The following is a 21,968-nucleotide window of genomic DNA, read 5'->3' as shown; positions in this document are numbered from 1 at the left end:
TAGGAGAAAATTATTACATGTAACTTATAACAATACCCTTCACTAACATATTGATTAATAATCAAAGTCACTTTATAAAATATGAGGCATTTAAGTGTGAAGTTCCTCTGACAAGTCTTACCACGAGAGTGCATAAAAACACAAATTTCAAAAGATGTGCTTTTAGGGATTCACAATCTCAAGAATGTTGCTATACATCTTTATTCATTACTCTCTTATTATCCTACCCTATTTTAAAGAGAGAAATATCACCTTTAAGTGTAGGCATGATTCTAATGTAGCCATGTGCATAACAGAATGCTAAATATACTCACACTTAGTTTTAAAGAATAAACTTCAAAACATACCAAAGTATGAGAAACCAATTGCTTTAATTGACATGGTACCAAGACTTTCTGAATGATGAGGAAATAAGGTGGGATGATGACTACTTGAAACCAAGATTCAATGAAATCCACATATTTATGATTCTCCATCTTATGCAATTCTTCCAAAGTTTGATAGTCACTCTCGTGGAGGCACAAGGGATTTGGTGAAAGACAAAAGATAAATCCCTCGAACTTGGGCTCAAATATCTACTTTTCAGATTGACAAGAATGGCTAAGGGAAATTCTAGTGGTTTGAGCTTTAACAAAAATTTTAGAACAAGTTCCAATGAAATATTTCTCCTCTATTGGTCTTTGAACAATATCTTCCTGGGGTGAATGTCTTGTGGTAATGGGGTCAATTTCCAAATTCATTCCCTTTCCCAACATGGAAGGTGTAACATTTTGTTCAATAGGGGAGTTAGTTGGAAGAATAGGTGTTTCAAATTGTTGTGCAACTTGATCGTTTACATTAGGGTTTAGGATATGGTTTAGCCTAGGGTTTTGGTTAAGGCTTAGACTAAGATGTGGATTTGGATTAGGATTAGGCTTTGGACTAGGGTTAGGTCTAGGTTTTGGATTAGGGTATGGGATAGGGTTAGGTCTAGAGTATGGATTAGGGCTAGGTCTAGGGTGTGGGCTAGGATTAGGTCTAGAGCATCGATTATAGCTAGATTTAAGGTATGGATTAGCGTTTTGGCTAGGATTAGGGTAAGGTTGCACATGCAGCTAGGACCATGGACGAGGATGACTTGCTGATGCATTGGAAATAAATTTTGGTTGGTGTTGATGCTCATGTAATTGAATTTGCATGGGATATTTCCATAGAGAGAAGGATAAAAAAGATTCTTGAGGCCATGGGGATATCTGGCTTGAGGATGAGGGCTAAGGAGAGGGCCACTGTGGTCACAAAGTAAGGTATTCATTTGGAGGAGGACGAAATTTTTTCCATGAAACTGCAGGATTATAGAGATTTTGAGGAACCTGCTAAGGATAATAAACATTATTCCAAGTATCAAATGGTGATGGGTTTTGAGTTATACCTGGTGGTTTAATTGATTCCTTACTTGACTTCTTGAGTACCTTTAGTAATCTTGGTAGTGATGGGCAACGTTTTGTTAAATGATCCTCTTCATAAATTTTGTAAACATTTTAGTTACTAAGTGGAAACTTTCCAAGGAAGTTATTCTTTCTATAGTTGGTGCAAAAGATAAGTAGTGGTTCGTCATCCTTCTTCTATTCCTCCTGCAAATCATCCAATTCTAAAATAAAATATTTAATAATATTATTTTTATGTTCAAGAAAAATGGTAAATTCTGCACTTCTTAGTTCTTCATTGGATGAGTTGTATGTCTCTGTAGCATCATCAAAACTCCTCATTGAATGATTCCTAAAAATACCATTTTCTTGTTTTCAACAAGCCGACTGGTACATTTGTTAGCACATGAATGGTGTATATATATATATATATATATATATATATATATATATATATATATATATATATATATATATATATATATATATATATATATATGTGTGTAGGGGGGATTGTTACAACACTAGAGAAAATAGAAAAACCTTAAAGAAACAAAGACATGCAGGAAATAAATAAATTCAAAAAACATAAAATTTCAAGAGAAACTAGGTGAAGGACAAAGCCAAATGCAACAGGTCACCAAGGTCAATCTCCTAAGCGCCTCCCTGACAATGGCACCAAAATGTTGGGTGCAATATATGGCATATTAGTGGACCAACATTTAATTGTCAATTCCTCCAGCCCGATAGTGGGTCTAGGCACTAACAAGACATTCTATGGAATATTTCATTAGGTTAGAACCAATTAAGAGGGCCTACCTCTTAGTATGCTTATCCCATTTGGTGATGACCTTGCTTGCTCGCTCCAACTATTTCTCGTTTCCTTATTTGAACACCTAAAACAAGTAAATAATAGCAAACAACAACCGTGATAATAGACAAATTGTAATTAAACCTACTTAACAAGTCAAGAAACATTAATCCATAAACATGTGAGATGACACATTATGTAGGAAATGAATCAATAGTTGCATACATATTGAATCAAGAAGAGATTATAGCCATTGTCTTGACGTTGTTGTTCTCCTCTGACAAAACCAGGTTCCCACACACTTCTGCTAGCATTCCATGATTTCCTCAACAATGATAGTTTTAAGGCTCTTCCCTTTAGGATTCACACTAAACCAAATTCACACTTCTCCCTCACACACAATTAGAGAGCTACAACTATGAATAACTTGTTGTTTACTCCTAACTTAATTAGCACTAGCACACCAACAATAACACTAGATTGTGCTTAGAAAAAATGGAGGTTTATATGGCATGAATGGATGGGAGATGATTCCTCTTCACATGGGAGAAGGTATTATCTCTTGAGGTAGTTCCATCCTTATAGGGGAAAGGAGCCGAAACTGACATCCTTAACTCCATCCAGCTCAACCATTTACCAAAATTCTGTTAGGAAGCTTCTAGAGCTGGAAGCTTCGACTCCTTATTTAAAAAACTTCCCAAAAGAGGATCGACATGACTGAAACAAAGCTCAGTCACTTCGGTCAGTGCTAGTGACAGTGTTAATCCATTCATATTGGCACGAGGAGGACAAGGGTCATTAGCGTCGGTCTTGTAAACTGGGAAAAGAAAAATATTTTTGGGAAATGGTGCAAAAGGGAATTGTTCTGCTCATGAAGAGGGACACAATGGGAGTTTCTTCATGAAGGGAAAGCATGTAGGGTTCACTGTAGAGGTCCTCTAGGATCAAGGAATGGGGAGTACAGGGGCAGTGACAAAATGTTGTGTAACAAGGCGCAGCACTGGAAATGCCAAAGAGAGCCCCCAACAACTTGCAGATAAATCTCTATTCCAACTTGTGCATTTATCTCAACAAATTAAATGAAATCCTTCACTTCAAAGGAAAATTGAGGAAACACCAATCCTGACAATTGAAAACATGTGAAAAATAAAAGGAAAATCCTACACTATTAGTAATTGTGAAAAGAAATCCTAATTATGGGCAAACAAAAGGTAAATCCTAACTATTGTTTGACTAGTAACCAAGCAATGCCTAAACAACATTGAAAAGACTGTAAATACTAGAATAAATTCAAGATAAATTCAAATCAAACCTCATAATGAGTCTGTACTAATTCATCCTCATCTGTCTCCGCGTAAGGAAATCGTTAAAGAAATTAAATCTTGGCAAATAAATTTACTGTGTAAACAAATCTATGAAAGAAATTGACTTAGTATAAATTATCTCTCCTTCTTGGTCCCAAAAAAAAAATCTTGGGAAGCTAACCAAAAGTCTAAAGGAAACTACAATGGGGAAGAAACATTGTTGATTTCAAACATAATGTAGTTTCCTTTCATCAATGTTGGCTCTGCAGTATACAAGAATCACAATTTTGAATAACAGAAATGTATATGCGTTCTTTTCTTCTGAGTAATATGCAGCCCCTGTAAGCATAGTCATTTAATATTTAATAAATACTCTGATACCTGAAAAACCATAATTTCTTCAAAAGAGGGAAATCGATCTCATATTCTGGAACATGAACCTATTGAATCTGGACCAATTTAAAGATTTTGAATTGTGCATTAGAAACTTATAGAGGTAGGGTATAAATCGCATAAGATGACCTTTTTAATATAGAACCACTAGAGGGACATATCATGACACACAATATGATCTAGTATTCGATATCAAAAACATCTTTCTAAATTGCAAAAACAATTCTTCCAATATCGTATTCATGCAACAAATCAAATGACATCAATTTTAAAGAAGGAAAGAGACTAAAAAGAATTAAATATTATAATATGATTTTCCACACATTTCCCACACAACAAATGACAATTTAAATGCAATCCAACCTAATCCTAAAAGATTCAGAGCAGTGTCGAGCTGGTCTGGCAGCCAACCCAGCTAGCTCGCACCCTCTATCAATGACCTAGTTCACATAGAGATTAAAATCATAAAACACGTAAAATTATTAAACATAACATAACTTGAAATGCCTTGGTTAATATTTGAAATCGTGGTCTTTACATCATGCGACAAAGGATCAGAATCCATAGTATAGGGGGAGTGATATGTAGATGAACGATGCCAATGTAATGTTACATTGGGACCATATCCTCCCCTCTTCCTTCTATGCATTCCTTCCGTTCATGTATATTTTTCCAGGTGATCTTTGAGTTTATATAGATATTGGAATTACAAATTTTGCTATTAAAAAGCCAATCAAAATATACAAGGGACAAATTACAAATCATAATAGTTTTCCATGGATAAAATCAGATTTTCAACTGAATGTCGAATAAAGGAGTTGAATCTAGTACATAAGGGACTGTTTTAGTAAATCGTTCCTCTTTTCTTGGCATTAGACTATTGGTGGAATGAGTGCAATATTGACCAATCAATTTCTTCCATGTGATTCAAATTTTCAGCCAAGTAATGTCGAGATTTGAGTAGTCTACACACTCTTTGACTCCAGTTCAGGAACATAAGTATGGTGTAAGAACTTGATGCATAATGCAGGACTGTGATGCATTGGATACTCTGCTTTATCACCTTGAATATATGCATTTCCACCAGAAGCATGAAGAAGATCATATGTCTATGGATATGTATCAAATGCCTTACATTGATCATGAAGAACCCCAATGAGTCCACAGTCATAAATCACAAGCAATATGTTTGGTTCACTAACAGAAACTGCATTCATTACCCAATAGTTGATATGCTGATCTAGCAGTGTTGTAGCATACTCACCAAGGTTGACTGTCATGTACATCACATTTCGAAACTTTTGTCTCTTCCAACCAAACCTGTGTAAGTAACTTTTCACCACCATATCCTAGTATCGTGTTTCTACAATGAAAATACCTTTTTTGATAGATATGCATCTATCTGTGCAGACTCCAATCTCTCAGGTGGAGTGTGCTAAGATCATACTTGATGTGCAGTGTGTGGTGCAAGAATTCTTTAGTGTAGGAAGCCATTGTAAAATGGTGCAGGAATCCCAATACAGGAATCTGTTGCATGGTACAGGAAGGTGAATGCAAGACTAAGGCCTGTTGGCATACGTATAAAAACATGATCAACTCATTTTTAAGAAAACACATAAACTATTATTAATTATGTTTAAATTCCATTGAAACAAGGGGAACAGTAAATACTTCAGACAATAACCATTCAAACTAAACAAAATCATAAGGAGTTTCGAGTAAAAGGTGATATAAAGCAAGAAAGAATAGATACCTAATAGAAGCAATGCCTATATTACATGTTGTAGACACTTGGTGACCATACATGCTTGGACGATGTTTCCAGATCCGAACTGACCATCAAGGTCTAGATTATTTTTTGGAGAAGCACTTATGCTCTCTGCATAAAAATATATGGCTTACCAAAATTTTGGACTATGACTGTGAGATAGTCTATAAGAAGGGTCAAGATAATGTTGTATTCGATTCCTTATCATGACAATCCAAGGAAAAAGACACCCTCTTACTCTTATCCTTTCCCATAACATCTTGGATTGAGGAGGCATGCAAAGAATGGTTTTCCATCCATCTCTTTCCAAGCTAATCCAAACGTTATAAGAGCATCCTAACCCCCCAATGGGTTACATTTGGAAGGAATATATTCTTTGATATAAGGATCGTGTGGTTCTCTCCCCTACCTCCACTCTCAAACCACACATCCTAGGAGAGCTACACCCCTCACCCATCATAAGACATTTGGGATTTCAGAAGACTTATGCTCAGGGATGTCTCTCCTTTTGGGAAGGGATGAAACCATACATTCTTGCATTTGTAGCTTAATGTGATTTCTGCTAGCACAACAAAGGGGAAAAAATGAAGACACTATGAATCTTATAACCCTTGTCACTACTTGCTTCTATAGGATGGATGTATGCATGGATTTCATTACTAGTATCCATAAATTAGGTGACAAGTTAGTAATCATGGTGGTAGTGGATCGACTCTCCAAATATGCCCATTTTCGTGCCCTAACACACTAGTTCACACTATCTTTGGTGGCTTAAGTCTTCATGGATCAAATTTTCAAACTACATGGCATGCCTACTTCTATTGTGTTTGATTGTGATCCCACTTTCACTATAAAAAATTGGCAGGAGTTGTTCAATATATATTTCACGCAACTCCAAATGAGTACAACATATCACCCCCAGATGGATGGTCAAACCAAAGTGGTAAGAAAATGTTTAGAGACCTACCTGAGGTGCTTTGCATTAGAAAGAAAACATCAATGGGTGTAATGGTTACCTTTAGCAGAATGGTGGTATAATACTAATAATCATGAGGAAACCAATATGACACTGTATGAGGTGGTGTATGGCCAACTCCCAACTTCTCCTACTTCTTATCTTCCAAGATCTCCCAAATTATAGGTAGTTGATAAGCTTCTTCAGAACCAAGCTGACACTCTCGCTCTTCTAAAGGATAATCTACATTAAGCATAAAACTGGATGAAGAAACAACCTGACCAACATCACTTAGAAATATCTATTCAAGTGGGTTACTAATTGTTTCTTCAACTCCAACATTATAATAATACATATCTCAAAGAAAAATGGTTTCCAAAAATTACCTCCAAATTTTATGGGCCTTATCAGGTGATTCAACGTATTGGATTTGTCACCTACAAACTGGCACTGCTAGCCACTTCAAAAATCCACCCCATCTTCCATGTCTCTTACATCAAGAAATGTGTGGGGGCACAATTGCAAGGCACAAATCATACTACCTGAATTGGACGAGGAAGATTTTATTTTGTTCCAACTAGAATAGGTCTTGGATTCACGGGAATGACATATTCACGGCTACACTATCAAGGAAGTCCTCATCCTGTGGAATGAAATATTACTAGAAGATGTGAAATGGGAACCAACAACTATTCTCCATAAATTTATGCAACTCTATCCTTGATGGCAAGGCTACTTCTAAGGAATGAGAGCATGTTAGGGTCTGAACTTAACCCCTTTATTAATGTAATAAGCCCAAGACACCCCGTATGAGTCATGATTAGTTATTTTAATAAATAAATCCTATAAACATTGTAAGTGGTTGACCCGCATTATAAAAATATGACCACAGTTAGTTATAATAGTCCATAGCTAATAAATAAAGTGTTTAACTCACATTATGCAAGGAACCACGCACAGTTAGGGATTTGAGCCTAAAGAAACTATATATTATTGAAGCTAGTAGGGGAGTCTTGTCTTTTCTTGTGTAATTGAGCTCTACTCTAATAGAGGTTTCCCCCTCAAAGAGGCAAGTGAAAAATATTATTGCATATATTAAATAAAATATTTCCCTTTGTATCTGTTAACACCCAGGTTGTTCCCTATGACTCCCAAGGGAATACGGCCGGGGTAACCACTAACCGATCTTTGGATCACTGTTTCTAGCCAAACTGTGATCAGAGAGGGCTCTCTCTTTATGATTTGTAACTGTTTGTTATAGGGTTTTAGGCTAGCTATTATGCACTGTTTTTTGTTTGTGTTTGGTTGATGAAATTCCTTTTAGGTTCTAGTGAAGTGGTTTTCTGAGAGGTTGAGTACCATTGGGCAATGGAGTCTGTAGCTATATGTGTTTGAAATTTTGAGATGAAAGATGGGACTTACAGGGCCATTTGAGTGTTTAATAGAACAGATTTTTTGATTAAAAGACTGGAAACAGGTAACACAAACAGTGAAAGCATTTAAGAATTTTCACTAGTTATTTATATGTTCCCAACAGATAGCTTTAAGAAGAGAAAACAGAGGTCTTAGGGGCAAAAGTTGAATCCCTGAGAATGACTGTTACAATAAAAACACAGTTTTGAATTGCAGCAATTAAGAATTACAATTCTGTTACTGTATATGAGGAAAACATATATGATAGCTCAGTTTGAGTCCAGGGTAAACATGGTTAAATCCTGGTACTATCCTTTCACCTTGCTATCAAGTGTAAAACATTAGAACAACAAAGAGAACAAAAGACTCAAAACACACATGACAAAGAGATTTGAGAATACTTGCTGTTTTATGCAACACCCTGGGATCCTGTAACATTCATCTTTCACCACACTACATCAAAGAACACCGAGCCTTGGAAATTCCATTCTTCCTTTGTATTAATTCTCTGAAAATGTTACAACGAGCTAGAGCTCTTCAAAAGAAAATAACAACTATCAACCAACCCCTTTCACTGCTGTGAAGGGTGAATATATACTTGCGGTCATTTACAAAATATCTGAGTCCTGAGTTATCTCAGATTTTACTTCCTTACCAACTATTTAAGATATTATGGGCACAATTTAATGCAGCATTGATTACAGAGTACAGGCATTTAAATGCTCTGTCAGAAGATATTTTAGCCTTTGGAGATAGCTAAGTCGGTCAAGATTTTCTGAGTAAATGCTGGAAAACCTGTCTTTAATGCTTTGTACGCTGTGTCTTGGACTTGTCACCTGTGATTGTGACTGTTGCTTGTGTTGAGCTCAATGGTCCTGCTGAGTTGGCTCAGCCTCTGCCTCTTTCCTGTAGATATTTTTCCTCAAAACTGTGCCTGCGCATGATGCTTATTTGCCTGTAGGAACAGCGCTACTGATTCTGGCCTGACAGAACTGTTTGTGTCAAATTTCTCCAGGCATCCTGAGTGGGCAGTTGGTGTGCTAGAATTGCACCCAGAGTTTCATCTGCTTCTGTAAATTTGAAGAAGTTAGGTGGTGTGTCAAACAGATGGTCCACTTCATTCATTAGGAAAAACAGGTTTTCCACTCTGTCATACATACTTTGCCCTGTGGCTGGCCCTGGCTCTGCTGAAGTGCTGGGTGGTTGTGCAATTTCTGCCACTGCATGGGCATCAATCCTCTTGTTATAATTGTCCAGGGTGAGCAGTCTTCCTACACTGCTTAAGATGCTGGGGAGGCCTCTGTTCTGCAGAGTCACGAATTTTTCCAGGAATCTATTGATCTCAGTTTGCATATCCTGGGTCCTCCTCTCTTTGCTTTAGTGTCTCCTGTAGTGCTGCCTTTGCAGCTTCAGTCTGTCCTAGCTGGTCCTGAGTCCTGACCAGCTCTTTATATAAGGATATCAGCAGATCTGTAGCCTCCTTCTCTTGCCTTTGCTGGGCAACTTCATCGGTCTGTGGATGGATGGTGGCCGGGAGCTTGATCTTCTTTCTTAGGGCTGCCATATCTGCATCCCTTATTTTCAGGAGCTCTTGGATGCCTTTGACATCTTTAGGGTCATGCCCTATCTCTATGATTACCTCTTCCAAGGACTTGATCCTGTTGTCCTTGGCCTGTGATGAAGCTCTTTCTAACTCCAGCTGAGAAGCTGTGTTGTCTAGGCTGCTCTTTAATTTATAATTTTCTAATGTCTCATCTGCCAAGGAGGCATACACCATTTCCCCAGTCTGCTTATGTAGTTCAATTTTGTCCATGGGGTGTATGTCTTTGGCAAGAACCTCCATGTTGGTTCTTAGATAATCTGAGGTGGACTGAGGCTGCAAAGATGTAGGCATGAAATGGCTCATTATCATTTTGCCTTCGCTCACATCGAAAGCAGACATGAGTCTCGGCTGGTTGCTAGGAGCTAGGTTCAACAAGTGATCATATAGCTGCACTTTTATTGGATCACTCCTCCTTTTTATGTCAATGAATTGCTATTTTATACTTGACTGTCCTTTTCTTGTTTCACTGGAGGAGCTGACCTCTCCTCCCATTGTCATGTCATGTCCTCGCTGGGATGAGCTGGCCGAAAGTTCTCCACTGGGTGGGCCCATACCCATGGCTTGCCTTACTGCAATGTCCTCCTCTTGGGAGTCATTCAGTCTTTGTCTCTTCTCTCCCCTGATGAAAGATGAGGTGTGGGGGGTCTCTCTATCCCTTTTCCTTGTCACATCCTCCTTTTGTGGTGTTTGGAGGACTGATGTGTCAACATTGGTGTCTGTCCTGGGAGGCACATTTGTTTGAGGCTGCTGCTCGGTACTGCCAGGTTGATCTGTCCCCTTTTCCTGCTGTAAGGGCTGCTCACTGGACTGTGCTTTTTCTTGTTGCTGTCCCAGCTCTTGCTGTTCCATTTCCTCTTGCTGCTGTAGCAAGGTGTCCACTTGTTCCTCTGTCAATACAGGTGGCTGTTCCACCTGTTTACCTTTGTCTTTGCTTGCTGCCTGGGATGTCTTTTCAGTGGTTTGCTGCTGTGCTGCTGCAGATCCAGCAGCTGTTCCACTTTGTCTTCTGTAGGAGTAAGGCACCTGTGCACAAGTTTCCAAGTCAGTTTCCTTTTGTACATTCCTGGCTTCTTTCTCAAGCAGTTCTACCTCAGTGAGTTGTTCTATTAGTGTACCCTCTTCCCAATCTAGTGCATTGGCATACTTTTCTATTTCCGGTTGTCTTTTATGTGCATAGTTGCCCAGTCTGTATCTAATTCTCCTGAGGGAGATACTATGATTGGGGTCATAAGGAATCCACTCAAAACTGGTCTGCAATCTGAGGCCTTCTAGCATGCTGTGTGCCTCTTTCCATCCTTCCTCTTTCTTGTTATACAAGAAGGAACCTAGCTGGCTTCTTACCTTCAGCTGTGACTTTTTGTTTCTACTCTGAAAATGAAGGTAATCTGAGTTCCCAAACTGCCTGAAATACTCCAGGGCAAAAAGCCTCATGGGGACATACCTTGGCAATCTAAATGGGTTCAATTCACAGCCATATATCCTAAGGACTGTGTGGTTCTGGTAGAAGTACCAGTTGCCAATATTGTAGGATTTGTTCAGATGTAAAATCCTCCTCATTTCGTCGGTTAATCTGGGAGGAGGAGTACCTTGCAGAACTGTTAGGGCCGGATGAACAAACAGATCAATGAACTCACAGTATGTATAAGGTGATACTGAGGTAAAATGAAACACAGAGGTCCAGAAAATAACTGATCTTGGGCTTCCTTGGGCATTGAGTGGCCTCAAAGGAACTGAGAAGGTGGCTGGCTGATTGAAAAGGAACAAATGGTAGATATATGAGGAGTATCTGAACAGTCTCTCTCTCTTCAGGTTCATGAACTGATCATGAATCTTCTCTGCAATGTAGGTTGCATAGTCATACTGCACAGCTGGAGGCTTACCCGGGGCAAATATAGACAGCATTGCCAATATGCTGTCATCTACATCTTCCAGCCCCCTGAACCCTAGGACATAGCTAATTAGGTCCACCAGCATTCTGCCCAACTCATTCAGACATTGGTACCCAATGGGAGGGGTTCTGACTGCTTCAGAGCTAGGTGTGAGAAATAGCTGGTTAATCTTCACAATCTGGTCATTAGACAGGTTATTTCCTCTCTTTATCAAATCTTGCATGGAAAGAGGGGTCAGTTTCTTGGCTGTATGGAAATGCAGCATCTGATTTATACTCTCTGGAGTGATCTGAAACAGGACTAGGCCTGTGGGGCTAATGACTGCCCTTTGGCTGGGGTCATAGCACTCCTGGCAACTGTAGATAAGCTCTGGCATGGGATTAACTTGGGGAAGGCTGTATATGGGCAAATTTGATTCCCAAATCCCCAAGATATCTGCTCCACTCATGTGCTGGGCTCTCAGTTCATTTAGCATCAGGATATTATACTTAGTTCCCATAGGAAACCAGTCCAGCATTTGGTAGTCCATGTCTCCCAGGGGCTTCCATGCCAATTCTTGGTGGGGAGCATTGATAGGCTTGATATTGAGAGCAATGGGGGTCTCCATAGCTTCTGAAGGGGTAAACTATTGCAATCTGACAGGTGAATGGGCAAAAACAGACCGCAGACTGCCCTCAGTGGAAAATAGCTTGATTTTCTGAACTGTCAGAGGGGAATTCACCAGCTAGAAATTGAAATACTGCTGGTAATTGGTAACAGAGCCTCTTTGGGGCCTAAGTGAGCTTCTGGTAGTAGTTCAGAGATATTTAGTAGTGAATTTGCCGGGGAAACGCAGAACTGAGGGGTTTTTAGATGAATTGCAGCTTATTACGGCTCTGCAGGGAATTTTTGGACCTCACAGTGACAATGGTGGAGGTACAACTAGATTCTAACGGTGAAAAGGTCGATCTTATTGTCCTATTATGCCTGTGAGCAGTTTTGAGCTGAATGCAGGTCGTATGGAAGGCAGGGCAGTGTAAATACCTGTAATTCGACGTGCAGAGGTCGTGGCAAGGTGTACTGCAGCTGCTGAAGTGGTCGCTTTAGCTAATTTTACCGGTTGGCGGAAATCCAGGCAGAAATGGTTGAGCAGAGAGTTCAGACGGAATAACGATGAAATGGTGAAAAAACGCGTAAAATTTGGTTAATATGAGTTTTTTACCAGTTTGGCGCTTTTTTACAATGACGTCAGCATGACGTCATTGGTGGGTCACGGTGATGTGACGTCAGCTGACGTCATCAGGGAGGACGTGGCAGAAGACGACCGGTCAAAGGGCGGTGAGGTGGCAGTCCAGTCAGCGGTGAGCTGGACGTGGCAGAAAGGTTAATGGTGGACGGGCGGAAGTGAAACCGTGAGAGTTATGGTTAAGGCTCTAACCGTCACGGTCTCTTGGGGCGGTTAGAGTACGGCGCCCAGGGTGTCAGAGGGAGCTCCGAGATGGTCCATCGGGCGACGCGTGGCGGAGGCGTGACGAGGCGCAACGTCACGTTCTCGGGAGTTAACGTGCGGTTGCGGATGGCGCTCCGATATTGCTGTGGGCCGTCGGATCTGGAAGGCTTGATCCGACGGCTGGCGGAGGTGTGAGGTGCACGGCCGATAATGCGGCGGAAATATTAACCGTCTGTGGGTTTTTGGCGTGGTTTTCCAAATGTTTTGATTCTGACCACCCGCGTTTGCATTTGGGAACGTGCTGAAGGCGGAAATTTGATTTTTGTAAGGTTTGCAGAGGGTTTTATAGATCAAAGGGGTTTAGAGAGGGGTTTTACCCATGCAAAGGTATATTTTTGGGGGAAATGATTTGCAGCAAAGGAAAAATAGAGGAGATAGGTTCACCATGGTGGCCAGGTGCCATTATGGTCCCTCTTTGCAGAATTCTCGGCTATTATGCCTAGGGGAGGGAAAATATATATCATTTGGGGTTTTATACACCTTAGTGTTATTATTATTAGGGGTAGGGGTAAAATAGGGGAATTACATAGTAGAGTTAGGAGTTAGTATGAGGGAAGGAGGGGGATTTAGAAAGGGGGTGTTAATGATGGAGTAGAGGGGAAAAAGTGAAGTTAGTGATGCTCTCTGCTGTGAATCCATGAAATTCACCACCTTTTTTGCTGATATGTTCATTGCCTTGGCAAAACATCTTTGACAACTATGTGATGGTGAACATGTCTTTTCTGCAACCACAACTGCCTACCCCACTATTTCACCTAGCATTTTTTGTTTCTCCTTGGAGGGGCACTTGAACTTGCAACCCTCAATTGCCTTTTCTTTTCTTTGGCTTTTTCCTTTTTTACTCTATCTGCTTCTACCCTTATCTCTTCCAAGGTCCCAGATTAGACTTTTGGGAACCTTTGTTTCTCTACCTGAACTACTTGTCTGCCAAGATTAAGCTGTTTGGACAGACTTTTTTCTCTATTCTACAACTCAAAATTGAAACATGGCATGATCCAGCTTGAACTGTTGAATCATCCACAAAATTTGTAATAAGGTCCTCAATATTTGAAGTATTTCACACACCTCTGATTTCCTGGAAATATGGGATCTTTGTAGTAACAAAGCAGAGCATATTTGGATTTTCAATAATCAATCATGAAATATGAAACCTATTACTATAGGTATCCAACAGTGGCTCCACATGGGGATGGTTTTTCTTTTGAAAGACCAAGAACAGCAGGTCAGATTGCCTTGTTGCTTGATTGTCCATCTTAATCTTTGAGATCTGATGCGTGTAACCTGTCAAAATTGTGTGCTTTTTGTTGGGGAACCTCTGGTTCTATCTGCCTATTGCTGCTAGTTGCAGCACTTGGAAAACCTCTTTTTACAAACTAACAATAGAAAACATATGTAGGCTTGCATATATACATTGAACCTTTGGATCCTTATCATAGTGAACCATCATAATAGTGCTTCAGCATCCTGCCATTGACAGGACCTTCATCTAGTTCAGTCACAGTCAAACTTTTAAGGAAATAAGTGTTATTACCTTGTACTGCTTGGACAGCAAATGGTCCCTTCCACAAGGAATCAAATTTCCCATGTTTCCCTTTCTCTTCTCTTCTTGCATCCCACTTTAGAACTTTGTCCCCCACATTGAAATCTTCAGCTTTAGTTCTTCTGTCAAAAGCCTTTTTCAGTTTCTCTTGTAGTATCTGCACTCTGCTGAAAACTTGTTCTTTGGTCTGCTGTAGACAAATTATCTGGTTGATCCTTCTTTGCATATCATTTGGCTCTGCTTGGCTTTCTTGTAGAAGTTTCATAACTGGCACACCTAGTGATGAAGGAAATCTGGCCTCTAATCCATAGACTAACTCATATGGGCTGGTCCCAATTGATCTTTTGGTGGTTAATCTGTCTGCCCATAAAGCATTTACTAGTTTCTTATGCCAGTTCTTTTTGTTCTCTTCCAGCACTTTCTTTATGATGTTTATCAGGCTTTTGTTTGATGATTCAGCAAGACCATTTCCTTGAGGATAGTAAGCTGTAGAATGGCCCAAAGTAATGTGAAATTTATGGCAAAAGTTTACCATCTTCTTGGATCTGAAGGCAGCAGCATTGTCTGTTATTATCTTGTCTGGGCAGCCAAATCTGGCCAGTATATTGTTCTCCAAAAATTGAATGATTACTGAATCATTTGCTTGTCTGCATGGGGCAGCTTCAATCCACTTGGTGAAGTAGTCTGTTGCTGTTAGAATCCATCTGTGTTGTCCTGAAGATGAGGGGTGAATTTCTCCGATGAAATCCAAGCCCCATTGTTGAAAAGGTCTCTCTGTTGCAATGGGTCTCAAAGGGAGTGGCAGCAATTGTCTTTTGCCTTCAAACAGTTGGCACTTGTGGCATGATGTTGTGAATTTCTTCATATCTGAGAACATAGTGGGCCAGTAATAACCGGCCCTTAATATCTTGTCCACAGTGGACTTCCAGTACAAATGTCCACCACAGTCTCCAGCATGGAATTCTTGCATAATTTTATCAGCTTCATTCTCAAGAAGACAGTGCAGCAAAATACCTTCATGGTTTTTCCAGAGTAGATTCTCATCTAACACACAAAATTTGGATGTTTTCATTTTTAGGAACCTAGACTTAGTTCTGGACAGTCCTGGGGGAGCACACAGGTTTTGTAACACATAACAGATATCAGAGTACCATGGAGATTGTTCAAAGGCTACATTGATCTTTGGAGTCGCCAGCTCTGTTTCACTGTCCAGTTGGTTGATATCTAAGGCTTGGAAATTTGCTTCTGTCATTAACTTAGCCAAACCTTGCCCTTTTACCAACTTTGTAGGCTTTATTTCAATGTCAAATTCAAGTATGTTTGCAATCCATTTTCCTCTCCTTCCCTCTAAGTTTTCTTGTGTGAGAATGTCTTTGACAATAGGACTTGGTACATAAGCTACAACATGGGAGTAAAGGATGTAAATCCTAAAGTCTTTGATGGCTTTGATCAAGGCATAGGCTTGTTTCTCCATTATTTGGTACTTTAGGGGGGCATCCCTAAGAGCTCTGCTGAAAAAAGCAATGGGCTTTTCATTCCCTTGGTCATCTTTCTGCAATAAAACAGCAGCAATAGTGTGTTGGGAGGCAAAGGAGAAAATGACGAAGTCTCTGTCAAATTGAGGGTTAGTTAACACTGGGGTTTGAGTCAAGGCCAATTTTATACTTTCAAAAGCTTGTTTTGCTTCAACAGTCCATTTGACCTTTGAATCTTTCTTTAGCATATTGTTTAGTAATCTGATTAATTCTGCTAAATTTGGGATAAACCTTCTCAAAAAGTTGATTTTTCCCAAGAATCCTTGAAGCTCTTTGACATTCCTTGGGTGAGGCATTTGTAGGATAGCTTGTATCCTATCTGGATCAATTCTTATGCCATCTTTCGAAATGATGTGTCCTAGAAGTTTCCCTTCTTCTAAACCAAATAAAGACTTCTTGGGGTTTAAGGAAATACCATATTTCCTGCATGTTATGAAGATTTGTCTCAGATGTTTCAAGTGTTCTTGGTCAGATTTTGAAAAGGGTGTAAGATCATCTAAGTAAATGACCAAGAAATCATGAATTTCCTTTGCAAAAGCAATGTCCATTGCTCTCTGAAATGTTGCCCCTGCATTTTTCAATCCAAAGGGCATCTTCACATACTTGAAAGTACCCCATGGGGTAGTAAATGCAGTCTTGTCTTGATCATCAGGGTGTACCAGGATTTGATTGAAACCTGAGAAGCCATCCAACAATGATATTCTTGAGGCTCCTACTACTCTTTGAAGGATGTGGTCCATTTTGGGTAAGGGATAGTTGTCTTTGAGTGATACTAGGTTCAAATTCCTTAAGTCTACACAAAGTCTAATCTCACCAGTTTTCTTTCTTGTAGGGACCAAATTTGAAATCCACTCAGAAAACCTGATTGGTGCTATGATCCCAGCTTTGAACATTTTTTGTAATTCCTTTTCAATGGAAGGAAGAAGCACAGGATTGATTCTTCTCAATTTTTGTTTGAATGGTTTTTGATTAGGCTTGAGGGGAATGGTGTGCTGTATAACAGAGGTATCATAAGACTTCAAGTCTTCATAACCCCAGGCAAAGACATCTTGGAATTCTTTAAAGAGATCAACATATTTGGGTTTTTGATCAGGGGGAAAAGCAGCAGACAGCTTTATTATTTTAGGCTTGTCAGTGGTACCAATGTTACATTCTTCAATTGTTGCATCTAATGGCTGTATCTTTGGTTTCCTGGGGACATCATTTGAGTCAAAAATGTCCTCTAGTGGGGTAAGGCCTGCTGGGAGAAGATTGTCTTTGAGTTGTATGATTTCATCTTCAGCATTGCCCAGCTCTTCACAGTCAATTTGGTGAATTTGCTGAATGTTTTCTTTGTCGAAAATGGTTGGACTAAGTAGTTGTTTTGCTGTCCTAGGTGACATTGGGTGGGCAGACTGTTGAAACTGTAATTGTGATTGACTTGCTCCATCAACAATTTGAGATTGACTTGCTGTCTCAAGGTCAATATTTAATCCTGTAAACTCTTGTTGCAAAGTTAAAAAGTTGTTTATTTGCCTATCATTCTCAAATACTTGCCATTCTTTGACATTGTTTGGAATAGAAGGCCTATATTTGACTTCTGCTGTGAAACAATTGTTGGGTTGTAGTGGGAATTTGAAGGTGCTGGCAAATGTTGCCAAGCTGTGAGCATGGAGATTGTGGCCCCTTGGAATCTTTGTGAGAACAAACTCGGAGAAAGTTTCTAGTATTTCAATTACAGCAGACCTGTAGGACCTTAATCTTTTGTCATTGGTGACAAAATCCCCTTTTACTTGTTGAATTACTAGATCAGAGTCCCCCATGATTGAGAGGCTATGTGCTTGTAATGATTTTGCAATCTTGAGACCTAGTAGCAGAGCTTCATATTCTGCCATGTTGTTAGTGCATTTAAAGTTCAGTCTATATGCCCGGCCTTGTGCACAGGCTTTCTCTTTGTTATGTATCCATACTCCAGCTCCTGCCCCTAACTTGTTAACTGAGCCATCAAACTCTAGGACCCACAGACTATCTTGCTGGTCAGGGGATCTTAAATTCTTCTCATGGGATGGCCATGTGAGCATGAGTTGAGGTTTCTTTTCCCATTTGTCTCCTAGGATAATTTCATCATTTGTTTGACAATTTTTGACAACTAAAGGAGGGTGAATGGGTATTGTTGGGCTGATTAAATTTTGGCAGGTGCCACTTGTTTGATGGATGTTTTGTTCTTGTATGGGTGTTTCGGTCTTAATGTTATTGCTTAAGGAATTTGTGCTGTCATTGAAAAGGATGAAGGAGTCTATGTCCGAATGGACAGCATATATTGGAAAATTTTGAGGCTTTTCTTCACTGCTGACCATGTATTTCATGAGTGTTTCCCTATAAAGTCTCTTGGGTTGTCCAAAGACAGAGATGGTTGCATATGACATGTCTAATTGCAGGGAGCCTTGGAGCTTGGCTCCCCATGATCTTGATAAGAGCATTCCATATTTGGGTGGGATATCAGCAACAACAACATCCATTAAAATGGTTTTGTTGGGAAATTGAACCAGGGACACACATAAATCCTTAATCAGGCCCAAGCATTTTACTTGACTAGAATCAAAAGAAAACAGGTCTTTGTATGGTCTTGTTATATCCAAATTTAATCTTTCCATGACTGCTTTTGGCATGAGGTTGTGAGATGCACCTGAGTCAAACATTGCATTGTGCAGTATTTTATCATGAACGTGTAAGCTGACATAAAAAGGTAAAACCCCTGTGACTACTGTTTTTCCATCTACCTCTGGACCAAACAGTAATTCTGGAGTGTCATCTAGCACATTTACATCATCTTTGTTGTTGGTGAGCTGAAGGGATTTCTTGATCTGTTGCTTATATATGTCATGCTTGGCTAGCTCTGAAAGGGGAATTGCTATCTTTAACTTGCCAATCTCTGTTCCTAGGTCAAAGGGTTTATCCACCTGAATTTTAGGGTCACGAACAGCAGTCCTTTCCTTGTTCAATGAATCTTCTTGTTGGATTTCATCTTGATTTTGGAACCTCCCCTGCCCATGTCTTGAGGGGTGATGTTCGGATTTGGGTGAGAGGATGATGTTGCTGTGGGCTCTTGTGGTGTGGACAGAAATTCAGTGACCTCCTCAACCACTACTTCCTTTGCAGGCAAGTTTGTTTTGTCATTAGGTTCAGTGACTGAGGCTTCTTTAGATTGCTGTTTCTCCTTTACCTTTTCAGGCTGATTTGCATTTACAGTCCGACTTCTTAGTTTGTACTGCTTATGGACTTCATAGACAGCAGTATCATATCCTTGCTTAAAGTCAAAGGATTCTCCTGATTGTGTTTGGAATGTTTTGTTTTCATCCTCATCATGGTCTTCTTGTGTTAGGAAAACATGGCTTTTACCATCCAGACCTATTAAATTGATCTCAGGATCTTCATTGAGCTGATTAGCCGAGGAAGTTTCTGCATAATTTTCTTGAAAAGGTGGTCTGATATCTTGGTCAGCACCTGTTTTTCCTATATTGGGGTTCTGTGTTCTCCTAAAATTTGGGTTTCTAGGAGTATTGTTTTGTGGTGCTTCCCATGATGACTTTCTTTCTACTGATTCCACTCTCTCACCTAGTCTTTTCATGCTGTTTAGTATTGCATCCAACTTCTGATCAAAGCCCGAGGGCTCTTCCTTGAAACCAACCTTCTTTTCCAGCTTTGCCCTGTTTCTTTTGGCAATTAGGTTGGCCTCTACAGTGACTGCAACTCTTTGGGCTTCTGCAAGGGTTGGAGGGTCTCTTTCTCTCAACTGATAGGCCATATCAGAGTCAAAACCATCAGGGAAGTTATAAAGGGCCAAATCAGGAGGGGGCCTTAAGTTCTGGGGAATAGCATTGTATATGTTGTTAAACCTAGCACAATATTCCAACACCGTTTCTTGGGGACCTCTTTTAATAGTGTTATATTCACCAAGTATATGGTGTGGATCTCTCTTTTTCTCCCATCTGTTGGTAAATTCCTGGTATAGAACTTCAGAGGTTGCAATGGAATTTGCATTCAAGGATCTAAACCAAGTTCTGACATCCCCAGTTAGGCTTTGGACAAAAATTCTCATTCTAACACTGTCATCATCTATTTCATAGGTCTCAAAGTGGTCTTGCATCTTTTTAGCATGCTGGATGGCTGTCAAAGGGCCATGGGAGTCAAAAAATGAGAGTCTAGTTTGGTAGTCTTGGGGTAGAGCTGGAGCATTGGCTGGTATCTGCAGCGGTGCATATCTGTTAGCCATGTTTGTGGGATTTATAGGGTTAATAGGAACAAATGGGACAACAGGGATTACAGGTGTAACCGGGTTAAGAGGATGGGTAATAAGTGGGGAACTGGTTGAGGGAGTATGTGCAGAAGGTGAAGATGGGAGAGAAGGGCTGTGAGGTGTTGATGATGAGCTAGGGGAACTAGGTGTGGAACGGAAAAGGACTTTACAAGGAGTGGGTATGAGGATAGGTTGGTCTAAACTTATAACTGGATCAGCAGGTTTATCCTGCTTGTGCTGTTTCCTTATGTTCTTTGGGATGATATTTGGGTTATCAACAATGATGGGTTGATCAGGGTCAGGGTGTGCCCTAGTATGCCTTGGGTTTCTTTTAGGAGCCAGCTTCTAAGTGTTCTTTCAGAACTTTATACAGAAGGTTTTGTATGTACAAGGACTGGGTAAGAATTCTGGAATGGCTATGTATTTGTCAAAACTAAGATGAAGTTTCCCTAGTTAGCTCTTCCCTAAAGCTGTCCCTGTGTTTACAGAAACAGTCCTAAGGCCTCTTGGCTAGTTTCAGGCTTGATGGTAGCTTTTGGAAATAGATAGTGATTGAAAAACTCTAATTCCCCAGCGGAGTCGCCATTTATGTTAACACCCAGGTTGTTCCCTATGACTCCCAAGGGAATACGGCCGGGGTAACCACTAACCAATCTTTGGATCACTGTTTCTAGCCAAACTGTGATCAGAGAGGGCTCTCTCTTTATGATTTGTAACTGTTTGTTATAGGGTTTTAGGCTAGCTATTATGCACTGTTTTTTGTTTGTGTTTGGTTGATGAAATTCCTTTTAGGTTCTAGTGAAGTGGTTTTCTGAGAGGTTGAGTACCATTGGGCAATGGAGTCTGTAGCTATATGTGTTTGAAATTTTGAGATGAAAGATGGGACTTACAGGGCCATTTGAGTGTTTAATAGAACAGATTTTTGATTAAAAGACTGGAAACAGGTAACACAAACAGTGAAAGCATTTAAGAATTTTCACTAGTTATTTATATGTTCCCAACAGATAGCTTTAAGAAGAGAAAACAGAGGTCTTAGGGGCAAAAGTTGAATCCCTGAGAATGACTGTTACAATAAAAACACAGTTTTGAATTGCAGCAATTAAGAATTACAATTCTGTTACTGTATATGAGGAAAACATATATGATAGCTCAGTTTGAGTCCAGGGTAAACATGGTTAAATCCTGGTACTATCCTTTCACCTTGCTATCAAGTGTAAAACATTAGAACAACAAAGAGAACAAAAGACTCAAAACACACATGACAAAGAGATTTGAGAATACTTGCTGTTTTATGCAACACCCTGGGATCCTGTAACATTCATCTTTCACCACACTACATCAAAGAACACCGAGCCTTGGAAATTCCATTCTTCCTTTGTATTAATTCTCTGAAAATGTTACAACGAGCTAGAGCTCTTCAAAAGAAAATAACAACTATCAACCAACCCCTTTCACTGCTGTGAAGGGTGAATATATACTTGCGGTCATTTACAAAATATCTGAGTCCTGAGTTATCTCAGATTTTACTTCCTTACCAACTATTTAAGATATTATGGGCACAATTTAATGCAGCATTGATTACAGAGTAC

Source organism: Pinus tabuliformis, chromosome 8 (genome assembly GCF_031772625.1).
Source record: "Pinus tabuliformis cultivar Carrire ecotype Pingquan chromosome 8, CPIR1, whole genome shotgun sequence".
Taxonomy (NCBI): domain Eukaryota; kingdom Viridiplantae; phylum Streptophyta; class Pinopsida; order Pinales; family Pinaceae; genus Pinus; species Pinus tabuliformis.
Note: the sequence above shows the minus strand (reverse complement) of the source record.